A 14,099-nucleotide genomic window follows, 5' to 3' on the forward strand; every position below is an offset into this window, starting at 1 on the left:
GAGATCATGACCCGAACTGAAGGCAGTGGCTTAACCCACTGAGCCACCCAGGCACCCAATAAAATCTTTTTTTAAATTAATTTTTTTAAAAAAGCTAATGCGTATATATCACCCTATACCTATTAGGATGGCCAAGTTCCAGAACACTGACAAAACCAAATGCTGACAGGGATGTGGAGCAACAGGAACTCTCACTCATTGCTGGTAAGAAGGCAAAATGTTACAGCCACATTGGAAGATGGGTTTGCAGTTTCTTACAAAACTAAACATACTCTATTCATGTGATCCTGCCATCATGCTCCTTGGTATTTACACAAAGGAATTGAAAACATGTCTGCACAAAAAACACTCACACAGGTGTTTATTCATAATTGCCAAAACTGGAGCACAACCACAATGTTCTCCAGTGACAGAGTAGATAAATAAACTGTGATACATCCACACAATAGATTATTCAGGGGGGAAAAAAAGAGAAAGCTATCAAGCTATGAAAAGACATGAAGGAGACTTAAATAAATATTACTAAGTGAAAGAAGCCAATTGAAATGATTACATATTACATATTAGAGGCACCTGGAGTGGCTTAGTCAGTTAAGCATCTGCCTTCAGCCTCAGGTCATGATCTCAGGGTCCTGGAATGAAGCCTCACATCAGGCTCCCTGCTCAGTGGAGAGTCTATTTCTCCCTCTCCTTCTGCCCTTCCAACCACTTGTGCTTGCTCTCTCTCTCTCTCAAATAAAATCTTCAAAAAAAAAAGAGAGAGAGAGAGAGAGAGAGAAAGGAAAAGAAAAGACAACATACTATACAATTACAACTATATGACATTCTGGAAAAGTCAAAACTATCACGGGTAAAAATATCACGGGTTAAGGAATCTAAGATGGCACAGGAGTAGGTGACCTTAATTTTGTTCGGTTCCAGGAATCCAGCTAGATAAGATGTCAAATCATTCTGAACACCTGCCAACAGAACCCTTGATTTGAGAAAAGAATCACTACAATTCTACATAGAAAAGTGACCACTTTCTGGAAGGTAGGATGTGTGGAGAAGTGAATCCAAGGCAATATTTGGGAAGATAGACTACGGGGAGAGGGAGCCGCCATCAGCCACCTTCCAACAAGTGATAGAGCAGCAGAACACAAAATTGGAACTTACAGAAGTCTGGTCTGATAAGAGACATCACTCAGGTGGCTAAGCAGGGGTGGAGCCCTCCCTGGGACAGTGTGGTCTCAGGACCCTCGGGGTCACAGGAAGACCAAGGGTGCCTGACTGCAGCAGAGCTCCCAAGTATCAGAGCAGGGAAGCCAGTGGCAAAGAGTGAGCCAGGGAGTGGCCTCTCAGCTCTGGGTTGCCATAAACCGTGAGCTACTACACAGCTGGGCCACTACAAGCAGGGACCCAACAAGTGGCAGATCCGCGGAGGAGCCCCTTCCTCCCCAGAGAGGAGTGACACAGTAGTGCACCACAGGGATCTGCTGAGTTTGAAGATTCAAGAATTCTAAGAACATATTATAAGAAACTATATGCCAAAAAAATTAGGCAATCTAGAAGAAATGGATGCATTCCTAGAGATGTATAAACTACCAAAACTGAACCAGGAAGAAATAGAAAACCTGAACAGACCCATAGCCAGCAAGGAAATTTAAGCAGTCATCAAAAATCTCCCAACAAACAAGAGCCCAGGGCCAGATGGCTTCCCAGGGGAATTCTACCAAACATTTAAAGGATTAATACCTATTTTTCTGAAACTGTTTCCAAAAAATATAAATGGAAGGAAAACTTCCAAACTCTTTCTCTGAGGCCAGAATTACCTTGATCTCAAAACCTGAAAAAAACCCCACCAAAAAGGAGAACTAAAGACCAATATCCCTGATGAACATTGATGTAAAAATTCTCACCAAGATACTAACCAATAGAATCCAATGGTATAGTAAAAGGATTATTCACCATGACCAACTGGGATTTATTCCTGGGCTCCAAAGTTGGTTCAACATTCACAAATCAATCAATGTGATATATCATGTAAATAAAAGAAAGGACAAGAAAAATATGATACTCTCAATAGATGCAGAAAAAAAATTGAGAAAGTACAGCATGCTTTCTTGATTAAAACTATTCAAAATATAGGGATAGAAGAAACATACCTCTATATCATAAAAGACATCTCTGAAAAGCGCACAGCAAATATCATTCTCAAATATCATTCTCAAAACCAAAAGCTTTTCCTCTAAGGTCAAGAACACTGAAGGGATGTCCACTATCACCACTGCTATTCAACATAGTACTAGAAGTTCCTACCGTCAGCAATCAGGCAACAAAAATAAATAAATAGCATTGGAATTGGCAAAGAAGAAGTCAAACTCTCATTCTTTGCAGATGACAGGATACTCTATGTGGAAAACCCAAAAGACTCCACTCTAAAACTCCTAGAACTCATACATGAATTCAGTAAAGTGGCAGGGTATAAAATCAATGCACAGAAATCAATTTGCATTTCTATACACCAACAACAAGAGAGAAGAAAGAGAAATTAAGGAGTCAATCCCATTTACAATTAACCAAAGAGGCAAAGACTCTGTACTCAGAAAACTATAAAGTACTGATGAAAAAATTAAAGAAGACACAAAGAAATGGAAAAATGCTCCAAGCTCATGGATTGGAAGTACAAATATTGTGAAAATGTCTATGCTACCTAAAGCAATTTACACATTTAATGTAATCCCTATCAAAATACCATTAATTTTTTTCAAAGAAATGGAACAAATAATCCTAAAATTTATATGGAACTGGAAAAGAGCCAAAGAGCCAGAGAATGTTGGGGGAAAAAAAAAGTTTGTGGCATCACAATTTCAGACTTCAAGCTCTATTACAAACCTGTAATCATCAAGACAGTATGGTACTGACACAATAACAGACACATAGATCAATGAACAGAATAGAGAGCCCAGAAATGGACCCTCAACTCTGTGGTCAAGTAATCTTCGACAAGCAGGAAAGAATGCCCAATGGAAAAAAATTAGTCTCTTGAACAAATGGTGTTGGGAAAATTGGACACCCACATGCAGAAGAATGAAATTGGATTATTTCTTTACATGACACGCGAAAATAGACTCAAAATGGATGAAAGACCTCAATGTGAGAAAGGAATCCATCAAAATCCTTGAGGGGAACACAGGCAACAGCCTCTTCTACCTCAGCCGCAGCAACTTTCTAGGAATATCGCCAAAGGCAAGGGAAGCAAGGGAAAAAATGAACTCTTGGAACTTCATCAAGATCAAAAGCTTTTGCACAGCCAAGGAAACAGTCAACAAAACCAAAAGCCAACTGACAGAATGGGAGAAGATATTAGCAAATGACATTCAGATAAAGGGCTAGTATCCAAAATCTATGAAGAACTTATCAAAGTCAACGCCCAAAGAATAAATAATCCAATCAAGAAATGGGCTGAAGACATGAACAGACATTTCTGCAAAGAAGACATCCAGATGGCCAACAAACTCATGAAAAGTGTTCAACATCCCTCGGCATCAGGGAAATACAAATCAAAACCACAGTGAGACACCGCCTCACACCAGTCAGAATGGCTGAAATTAACAACTCAGGAAATGACAGATGTTGGCAAGGATCAGAGAAAGGAAGCCCTCATATGCTGTTAGTGGGAATGCAAGCGGTACAGCCTCTCTAGGATACAATATGGAGGTTCCTCAAAAAGTTGAAAAGAGAGCTACCTTACAACCCAGCAATCACACTACTGGGTATTTAAGATACAAATGTAGTGATCCAAAGGGGCACGTGCACTTGAATGTTTATAGCAGCAATGTCCACAGTAGCCAAAGTATGGAAAGAACCTAGATGTCCATCAATGCATGAAAGGACAAAGAAGATGTTGTATACATATATACAATGGAATACTATGCAGACATCAAAAAATGAAATCTTGCCATTTGCCATGCAGTGGATGGAATTCGAATTATGCTAAGCAAAATAAATCTGATAATCAGAGAAAGACAATTATCATGTGATCTCTTTGATATGAGGAACTTGAGAGGCAGGGCAGGGAGTCGTGGGGGGTAGAGAGGGAAAAAAAATAAAACAAGATGGGATCAGAAGGGAGACAAACCGTAAGAGACTCTTAATTTCATGCAACAAACTGAGGGTTGCTGAGGGGTGGGGGGGGTAGGGATAGGGTGGCTGGAGTATGGACACTGGGGAGGGTATGTGCTATGGTGAGTGCTATGAAATGTGTAAGCCTGATGATTCACAGACCTGTACCCCTGGAGCAAATAATGCATTATATGTTAATTTAAAAAAAGAAAAGAAAAGAAAACCCAGGAAAACATTATTCCAGTCTTCCTCCTTGATTTTATAAAAGGAGCATTCCTGGTATTTATGCATATTTTTTCTTCCCGTGTTTTTGTTGATTCTTTTGTATAGACATACACCTGACTTTTAAGAACGTAATTTATAATTCATTTGGTGTATTAGTTATTTTAAGGATGCTTACTCAGTCACTAATGCTACTCACCTAATATTTCTGTCTCCCAAGCTCCATAACTGGATGGCGCTTCCTGGCCATCTGGTGAGTGGATAAGGCTGTCTGATTAGTGCTGGTCAATGAATTATGAGTGGAAGGGATATGTGTCACTTCTGAACCAGACATTCATTTAATTGCCAGTGCAAGACCCTCCAGGTCTCTTTTTCTTCCTTCTGTTACAGTGACGAGCAGTATTCAGGGTGGTCCCAGAATGGGGAGATGTAGAAGAGTCCCCAGATGACATATGATGAATATACAATGGGAAAGAAAAATAAAATTTTGTTTTAAGCCACTAATATTTGGGGGTTATTTGTTATTACAGTATAACCTAGCCTAACCTGACTAGTACTGGGTCACTATCCAACATGGTAGTTACTGGCCATATGTGACTGTTTATGTATATGTTTAATTAAGTTAAAAATTCAGTCCTTCACTCCTAACCCCATTTCAAGAGGTCAAGAGCCACATGTGGCTAGTAGCTACCATAATGCACAATGCAGATGTAGGATATATCCGTCATTGCAGAAAGCTTTGTTGAGCAGTGGTGTCATGCAGTAGTAGGGTTTTTATGAGAGTTGGTTCTTACTTTTCTTGATACTTTATGCATCTAATACCATCTCAGAGTTACTCTTGAAAGTGTCCCCTTTCTAAAAATCTATGGCAATGTCCAGTGTAGATTACCTTCTGGAAGAAAAGAAATCACTCTGAGCAGTTACATTCCTAGAACCAGAGGGCTCAGAGGTCTTTTCCTATAGGTACATTAGCAAGGGATTGACACCTTTTTGTTACTCTTGACACCTTTCATAAATTAATTTTCACAGTAGTTTTTAGTCAATCCTCTCTGGACATTTGTTACTTTTTTTTTTTTTTAAGATTTTATTTATTTATTTGACAGACAGAGATCACAAGTAGGCAGAGAGGCAGGCAGAGAGAGAGAGAGAAGCAGGTTCTCTGCTAAGCAGAGAGCCTGACGAGGAGCTCGATCCCAGCACCCTGAGATCATGACCTGAGCGGAAGGCAGAGGCTCAACCCACTGAGCCACCCAGGGACCTCAACATTTGCTACTTTTAAGTCCTCTGTATCCCTAAGTATGTTGATGGTCAACCTGGTGGAAGAGCTGAGGTACTCAGTAATGATTCATCCAAGTTAATGAACATCCTTATAATCAATTGTTTCTACCATAAGAACTGACATTGGGTATTAGAAGAAAATCTTGTAGGACCCCCCAAAACTGAACCAAGATATAAATAATTCTCCCCATCTACTCATTAATTCATTCAAGAATTAATCTAGACACTAGAAATCTAGACACTAGAAATACGAAAAGTAAAATTCCCCCAAGGATCTAGACACTAGAAATATGAAAAGTAAAGTTCCCCCAAGGATCTTATACTCTAATGGAGAAGTAGATGAAAATAAATATAAGATCCAGTAACAACATATCCCTCTGTCCTATCATGGAGGAGATGGCCATCAGCCTCTGTCTTGAAGTAAGATTTGCTGAGCATATAATCAAGAGGATGAAAACAAGATAGCCCAAATATAACACTGCATGTTAATTATACTTCAATTAAAAACAAACAAATAAATAAGATAACCCTGTGTGAGGGAAATACAGAAGGAATAGGATATTTTTGAAATTGAAAAAGAAGGGATTGAAAGGACAAATCAACTAATAAACCTATTATTATTATTATTATTATTATTATTATCAATTCAATGGTTAAATCTATGAGGATATTATTTCATGTAAGGCCAGACATATGTGGTTCCAGGATTTATTAATTTAATGGGTCAATCACATCAACAATCCAGGCTCTTTCCATCTTTCTTCTTCAATGTCCTTCATTGCCCTATTCTCAGGCTGTTTCAGTCATTGTCACCAGATGTTGCCACGGTTTCAGGCATCACATGAAGTACAACAATGTCCAGTTGAAGAAGAAGACATTTCTCCCTGTGTGCTTCCTCTTTTTTCTTTCTTTCTTTCTTTTTTTTTTTTTTTTAGATTTTATTTATTTATTTGAGAGAGAGACAGAGAGAGCACAGCAGGGGGAAGGGGCAGAATGAAAGGGAGAAGCAGGCTCCCCGCTAAGCAGGGAGCCAAATGCTATGGGCTCTGTCCCAGGACCCTGGGATCATGACCTGAGCCAAAGGCAGACGCTTAACTGACTGAGCCACCCAGGCAAAGAAAGCACAATTGTCTTCACATCTTAGTGATCAGACTGTCACATCTCCATTCTTAAATTGCTAGCAAGGGTAATGAGATGACTGCTTTAAAACAGTCAGGAATGACTCCTGATCTGAGGTTAGGAACACCTTTCCTGAGAGACGAATTCCTGAATAGTCATGACTTTCTTATAACTGAGGAAGAAGTGGGAATGATTGTTGAACAGACAAGCAACAATTGATTGTGGGGTCTAAGAATGCAGGGAGCAGGAGGTAGGGGGTTGGAGGGTGGCTATTAGCTTTCAAGTCTGGGGCCAGGATAACTTATTAGATAATTTATAGTCAGGTAATTAGTTTGAGAGAGAAGGCTAGGAGCTCATTTTGGACATCTTGAGTTTGAGATATGCATCAGACAATTATAACTGCTGACCTGAGACCAGGAACTTCGAACTGTAGGCATCACCCACATGATGATGTCCTCGAAGTCTCAAAGATGCAATGGCCCAAGAGAACAAATATAAAGAGAAGAAGTGCAGGGGTGAAAGAAGAAGCACCAAAGGAGACAAAGCATTAGTTGCTAAATGTTGGTGGGTTGGAGGGATGAAACAAGAAATGAGAATCCTTCTGGGTAACAAAAGTTAAGAAGAATGTTCTAAGACTGCATGGCCTACAAAGAAGAATGTCAGGGTGCTATAAACCAAGACAGGCCATAGATCATGGTACATACTGGTCATCAGTGACCTATGAGGGAGCTAGGGTTTCTACGGTATGGTGATCATGGAAAAATACAGTGGGTTAAAGAGTGAGTGGCAAGAAAGTAGAAGCAGAGATTATCTTTCAGAGACTGTCATGGAAGGATGGAAAAGATGGAGTGCTAGCTAACGTGTCAAAGGGCTGAAGGAAAAAGAACTTGGAAGCATCCGTGGATAGTCTAGACACATGAGGCATGTTTTTTCCTTGGACTTCTGCCTCACTCCCCCTCTTCTCCCAAACATCCACATAGCCACTTCCCTTGCCTGTGTCAAAACTATGCTCCATTGTTGCCTATCTCCTAGGCAAATGGGGATAATAATAGTATCTGCCTCATAGAGTTACTTGTGAGGATTAAGTGAGTGAATACACTTTTAAAGTATTTTAAACAGTGCCTGGCAGATAGCAAGCACTATAAAAATTAGCTAGAGTAGTACTGGTGGTGGTAGCGATGGTTAACAGAAGTAGTGGTGGTGACCATGGCAGTGGTGGTCATGGTGACGGTGATCACGGCGGTGGTGGTCATGGTGATGGTAATAATGGCAGTAGGAGTCATAGCGAAATGGAAGGAAAAGGCACCATGGAAATTAAAAGTGCCAAGACCATGGGATTCTAGTTAGCAAGGCAAGGCAGGAGTCTAGGAGGGCAAAAAGAAATCAAGTTAAAGAATAAAAGAGTTGGGCGCCTGGGTGGCTCAGTGGGTTAAGCCGCTGCCTTCGGCTCAGGTCATGATCTCAGAGTCCTGGGATCGAGTCCCGCATCGGGCTCTCTGCTCAGCAGGGAGCCTGCTTCCTCCTCTCTCTCTGCCTGCCTCTCTGCCTACTTGTGATGTCTCTCTGTCAAATTAAAAAAAAAAAATCTTAAAAAAAAAATTCTTTAAGAATAAAAGAGTTAATTGGGGTTTAGAGAGATGTTGGGGGGTGGGGCAAAGGTGACCATACCTGGTTCTGGTTGGTTGTGACTGTGGTTCACTGTGGTGAGCCTGGCTAGTTAGAGTTGCAGGCACTTTTATAATGAAGCATACTTGGGTTTTATTATCCCCCTGCTCTGATAAACATTCAAAAATAAAGATAGGTGTTTTAAAATATAAATTTTTTTCTTTCCAGACAATTCAAGTCCTGCAAACTTGTATGAAATAATGGCACTGATTTTTCTTTTCTTGTCCTCTGAGATTTTTTTTAATCTTTTTTTTAGTTTTGTGGGCATTTTGTAATTTATTATGTTTAAACAATATTTGAGGAGAGATCTAGGGGATTCGAGGCAGGAAATGCAAAAGGCCAGGCTAATTGTACTAACGGAGCCCACTACAATGGCCGCAAAGGGCCATGCGTTGCTAGAAAAGACAATTCCCCAAAAGGGTGGCTGGGGAAGGCAGATAAAAGACCGAAGTTGGGTCATGTGACAGGTGTCACTTGAGTAACGGTACTGGGCCAGAGATAAAAGCCCACTCCTTTTGGTCACATGACACAGCTTCATTACGCTCCCAGTGGGGGGTTAGAGAGTCTGGATGCCATTTTTACTTATTTATTTATTTGTGTGTTTTTTTCCCTTATTCTGTGATAATGAGAAAATGTTTAAACTCCCATCTCTGTGTTTAAACATTTCTCCCTGCTGACAGCAGCGGGATACCCCTTGATCAACTGTCAGATTGGAAAGTGCAATTTTTCTGGAAAGTAAACAGCATGTTAGCTGGTTGGAAATAATTTTCTGTTTATTGGTAGCTGTTAGTCCAGGAGTGATGGAGCCCTGTGACAGCACTTGTCAAGTGAGGAATAAGAAACAAGTTTGGAAATACCTTTAAGACAGAGTTTTGACAATAGGGCCTTACTACTTTTTGATAGAAATGTACTCTAAAAAAGTGAAGTTAAAATGGGCAAAAAAACTTTCCAAGTGTTAGCAGCTCCTGGAGATCCTTCTGGCAAAACTGACAGAGTCGAAGGCAAACTCATGGAACGCCAAGGATCGTGGCAGGACTAAATCCCACCCCGCCTTGCTACCACTGGGGAGACTGAGGCTCAGCCAGACACGCTGGACTCTTCTCACAAAGAAGAAGAAAACAGAGCAACTCTCAATATTAAAAAGAAATACAGGTTCTATTAGCTTTTCAAATTCATGTGTGAAAATAAATGGAAAACACTGGTGGGAGCTTTTGAAACATTTGGACCTGCATATACTTAACAACCAAGCTTAAGGCCTTGTGGATAATGTGGGTCTTTTTTCTTGTGGAGGGGCCAAAAAAACACCATCACACTCCCTCATGGATTAAACATATTATCATCAGGGGAAAAAAAATGGCTCAGATAGAAGATATATATATATATATATATATATATATAGAGAGAGAGAGAGAGAGAGAGAGAGGGAGAGAGAGAGAGAGATCTCAAGCTATACAGAGTAATCAGTCCATATCTACTTGAATTAGGCTAAACCTGAGGCCCTGATTTGTCCCGCAATCTATCTCACTTCTTCCTGATAGAAAAGTGTTGCCAGGCGCCAACTAGGAGCCTTCACCCCTAGACGCGTCCAACAAATAGGTCAAGGCCTATCAGTGCAATTATCTTCTGCCCCATGTCATCCACAAAGCAAACCCGTCTTCTCCGTTCCCATTTCGGTTCACGGCATCACCATCCACCCAGTTGCCCAGTCGCCCTCCTCCCTACCTCCCAAACACCTTCGGATCTGTTTTCTCCTCTCCACCTCCACTGCCAGGGACCTGTGGCTCTCAAAGTAAGGTGCCCGCGTCAGTAGCATCGGCATCACCAGGGAAATGGTTAGAAATGCAGTTTCATGCCCCACCCCGGATCTTCACAGTTGGAAGCTGGGGGCTGGGGCCCAGAAAGCCCCACGGGTGATTCTGACACACAAGTTTGAGAACAACCACTCAGGTGGTCTTCTCCAGATCTCGCCCAGTAGTCCCCTAACTGGCCTCTCAGCCACCAGCTCTTTCCTCTCTGGAGACCTCTCCACACCAGAGGTTCTCGACTTTGGCTGAATTGGATTCACCTGGAGAGGTGTTTCTGTTTGTTTGTTTGTTTTTTTTTTTTGGTTTTGTCTTTTTTTTTTTTTTTTCATACCAATACCTGGGTCCCAGTGCCGGGAATTCTTGTTTAATTTGGTGTGTAGCATTAGGCATCCAGATTTTTGAAAGCTCCCTGTGTTATTCCACTGTGCGGCCAGCGCTGACGGTCACCGCTCCACATGGAGCTGGGGTTCTCCCATTAAGTTATCACTATTCCTCTGGCGAAATCTCCATCAGTCACAGGACAGTTCTTAACAGGACACTTCACTGTCTCTAGCTGGTTCCATCATTCTCCAGTCTCTACACTCAGCCACCCAGAATCTCTCATCACTCCCCAAAGACAGTGTTCTATTCATAGCCCTAGGCTTTTGCACATTCTGTTCCCTCTGCTTGGAACATCCTTCTTCCTTCTGCTTGGTGGATTCCCAGTTGTCCTCAAGACTGAGCTCAAAAGTCACCCTCCCTGACTTCTCCAGCCCACAGAGAGTTGCTCTCCCCCTGGGATCCCAGAGCACCCCTTTGCTGTTACATCTGAGTATTCGTCCCATAAGATTGTAATTATGAGTTGACACTTCTTCCTCCCTTACTAAAACTGACTGTAGCAGGAGCAGATCAGAAGAATCCTTCGCTTTCCAATTTTATCGTGTAGCGTCTTGTGTAGACATTGAGAAGATGTTCAATAAATGATGGTTAAATGCACAAATTGAAAACATCATCAACAACACTTGCTATCTTTCTTTGAGATCAAATCATAACATCATTCTGCTTTTCATTCCAGAGACAGTAAAGCTCGTATAGCTTGATTTACATATAAGACAGGGCATCAGCCACACTTAGGCTCTGTCACTTGCTGGCCTTCATTTGTTCATCTTTAAGATGCGTCAATAATCCTGCTTTGGGGGCGCCTGGTTGGCTCAGATGGTTCAGTGTCTGCCTTTGGCTCCGGTCCTGATCCCAGGGTCCTAGGATCGAGCCCCGCGTTGGGCTCCCTGCTCGGCAGAGAGCCTGCTTCTCCCTCTCCCTCTGCGTGCTGTTCCCCCTGCTTATGTGCTCTCTCTCCCCACCCCTCTCTCTGTCCAATAAATAAATAAAATCTAAGAAAGTAAAAAATAAAAAAATAATCATACCTGCTTTGCAGAATGAGTTGAAGATTCATCACGTGACACCCAGCAGCACGCTTGACACAGAGTAGGCGCTAAATAAATTAGAATTTTTATTATCATAATAAGTAAAACTAACTGAAAACAAAGTTGAACTAAGCAGCCCATGTGTTTATTCATCTGTCTCCACCTTCAGAGCGTGAGCCCCTGAGATGCAGGAACTGTCGTATTTATCTGTGTGCTCTCTGGGGCTGGAACACAGTAGGCATTCATTAATTAATTCAGTCACTTTCTCAACTGCATTTATTAAGCTAATGAATAACATAACAGGATTTGGGTGAGAAGGAAAGGGGGCTGCTTGGGGGAGCACAGGCTCACGTATTTGCCCAACTCACCAAACAGAACCCACGATCTTGGCAATTGCAAGATATTTACAGATCTTCTATAAAATTGCTTATTTACCGGTGAGGAAATGGAGATACCCAACTAGGAAAGCTATTTTAATTTCAAGATTTATTACAGAATTTCTGGGTTAGGAGTCAATGATGACCAAGTAGGAATTCAAGTCCGCGTTTGTAAAAGTTGGTCCTAACAGTGACTTGCTGAGTGAACAATAACTAGGACAGCACCTGATTTTCTACACAATGAGAGACTGGAAGGTTGTGAAAAATTTCAGGAGAAAAATAAAATCACAGGTGACATCTTTGAGTATTATTGATTCCAGACTACATATAAAATAAATGAAATAAAATAAAATAAAACATCTCTTATGCAAAATATATTTAAATTTATGTTAGTTTGTCCTTTCAAAAGACAGACAGAAAACACAATTTGGGTCATTTAACAAGTGTTTATTTAAGCAACAACAAAGCAGATAAAAGTGCTAATCAGATATAATTGCAGGAATAGGCTTCTTTTTTAAAATCACCTCAATAGATGAGTTCCCCAAATCTGAATCATTCCTAAGCAGTGCGAAAGCTACTTCCAGCTTCCAGGGCAATCTAGCATGAAGTTTCCCGGGTGAGCCAGAGGCACTGGCCTTGGAAGTCAAGAAGGCTGCTCCAGGGGTACAAGGGTGACAGCCAGGAGCATTGGTCACGGATATGTGGCAGGAAAATCCAGGGAGCTCTTTGGGACAAATATCCCACTCGACCTCGGTGCCCTGATCTGCAGGAAGAATCTCCATTAACACCCACCTCTCCCCTAAACCTTGTGCACAAGCCCAGAAATGAAACTTGGGCCCTATATTAGGTCGTTAGGGTTGCCATAACAAAATACCACACGTTGGTTGGCTTTATTTATTTTCTCATGGTTCTGGGGACAGGCAGTCCAAGATCAAGTTGTGTGCAGGGCTGATTTCTTCTGAGGCTGCTCCTGGGCTTACCGTGTCCTCACATGGTCATGTGATCTGTTCTCTCATATCCTCTTATTAAAAGGACGCTAGGGTCTACCCTCATTTAACTTAATCATCTATTTAAAATCCTTATCTCCAAATATAGTCACATTCTAAAGTATTGGGAATAGGACTTTAATATATATACATTTCGTAGGGGACACAATTCAGCCCATAACAGTTCTCTTAGCTGTAAGACTGGCTGCTGACTTCTCTCATGAAGAAGAAAGAGGAAGGAAGGAAGGAAGGATGAATGATGAATGAATGAATGGATGGATGAATGAATGAATGATGAATGGATGAATGAATGATGGATGAATGAATGATGAATGAATGAATAAATGAATGATGAATGAATGGATGACGAATGAATGCTCTAAACCAGCCAGATACTACACTACAAACAATGTTCTGTTTTTTCCTGGCAACTCTGGTTTTCCTTAATGTGGTTATGTATAAAAACACTATTGGAGGGTGGCCCCAGGCGGGAGTGGGGGTCAGCAGGCAGCCCCCAGCCCCAGATAACAGGGCTGCTCTCCAGGAACACGTGTTAGAAAGAGTGCTTGATCAGAGTGTCAACTTATGGGCCGTGTAGAACACTAAGTGGTTTTGTCTGTCACCTCCTCCACCCCCACTGGAATTTGGCCATAATCTGATGGAAACACTTTGCCTATTTTCAGGAGAATTTTCCACTATCAGTAAAGCTGTTTTTCGTACTTAGGTTATCACCAAAGGCTTTCAGAACAGCAGCACCGCTCTCCCCCTGGGAGGTGTGTATATCTCAAGGGTCGTGGGATGTGGGACCTAAAGCCACTCTGTGCAGAATGTTCTAGTAATTGAGCATTTCCTTCACATTGAATTACAGCCCGTATCCCCAGCAGTGACTCTGGGCTAAGCGCTCCTCCTGTAGCATTTCTTCATTAGCCCAACTTTATAGCATGGCGGGGGGGGGCAGGGGGGACAGCGGGGGGAGGGGGGGAAACTTGGGGGGGCAGCGTGACAGATAAGGGATAAGCAGGCAAGCTGTTTACAAACTCAAATCCAGCCCATGTGGTTGCAGATCCATGCCTGAACTCCTACTCGTGCTGTCCTCATGTCCCTGTGAAGCGGTCCGACTTGACCTTCATAAGCAGCCAT

The sequence above is a fragment of the Mustela putorius genome, unplaced genomic scaffold (genome assembly GCF_011764305.1).
Source record: "Mustela putorius furo isolate JIRA1106 unplaced genomic scaffold, ASM1176430v1.1 tig00000275_pilon_pilon_pilon, whole genome shotgun sequence".
NCBI classification, from domain to species: Eukaryota; Metazoa; Chordata; class Mammalia; order Carnivora; family Mustelidae; genus Mustela; species Mustela putorius.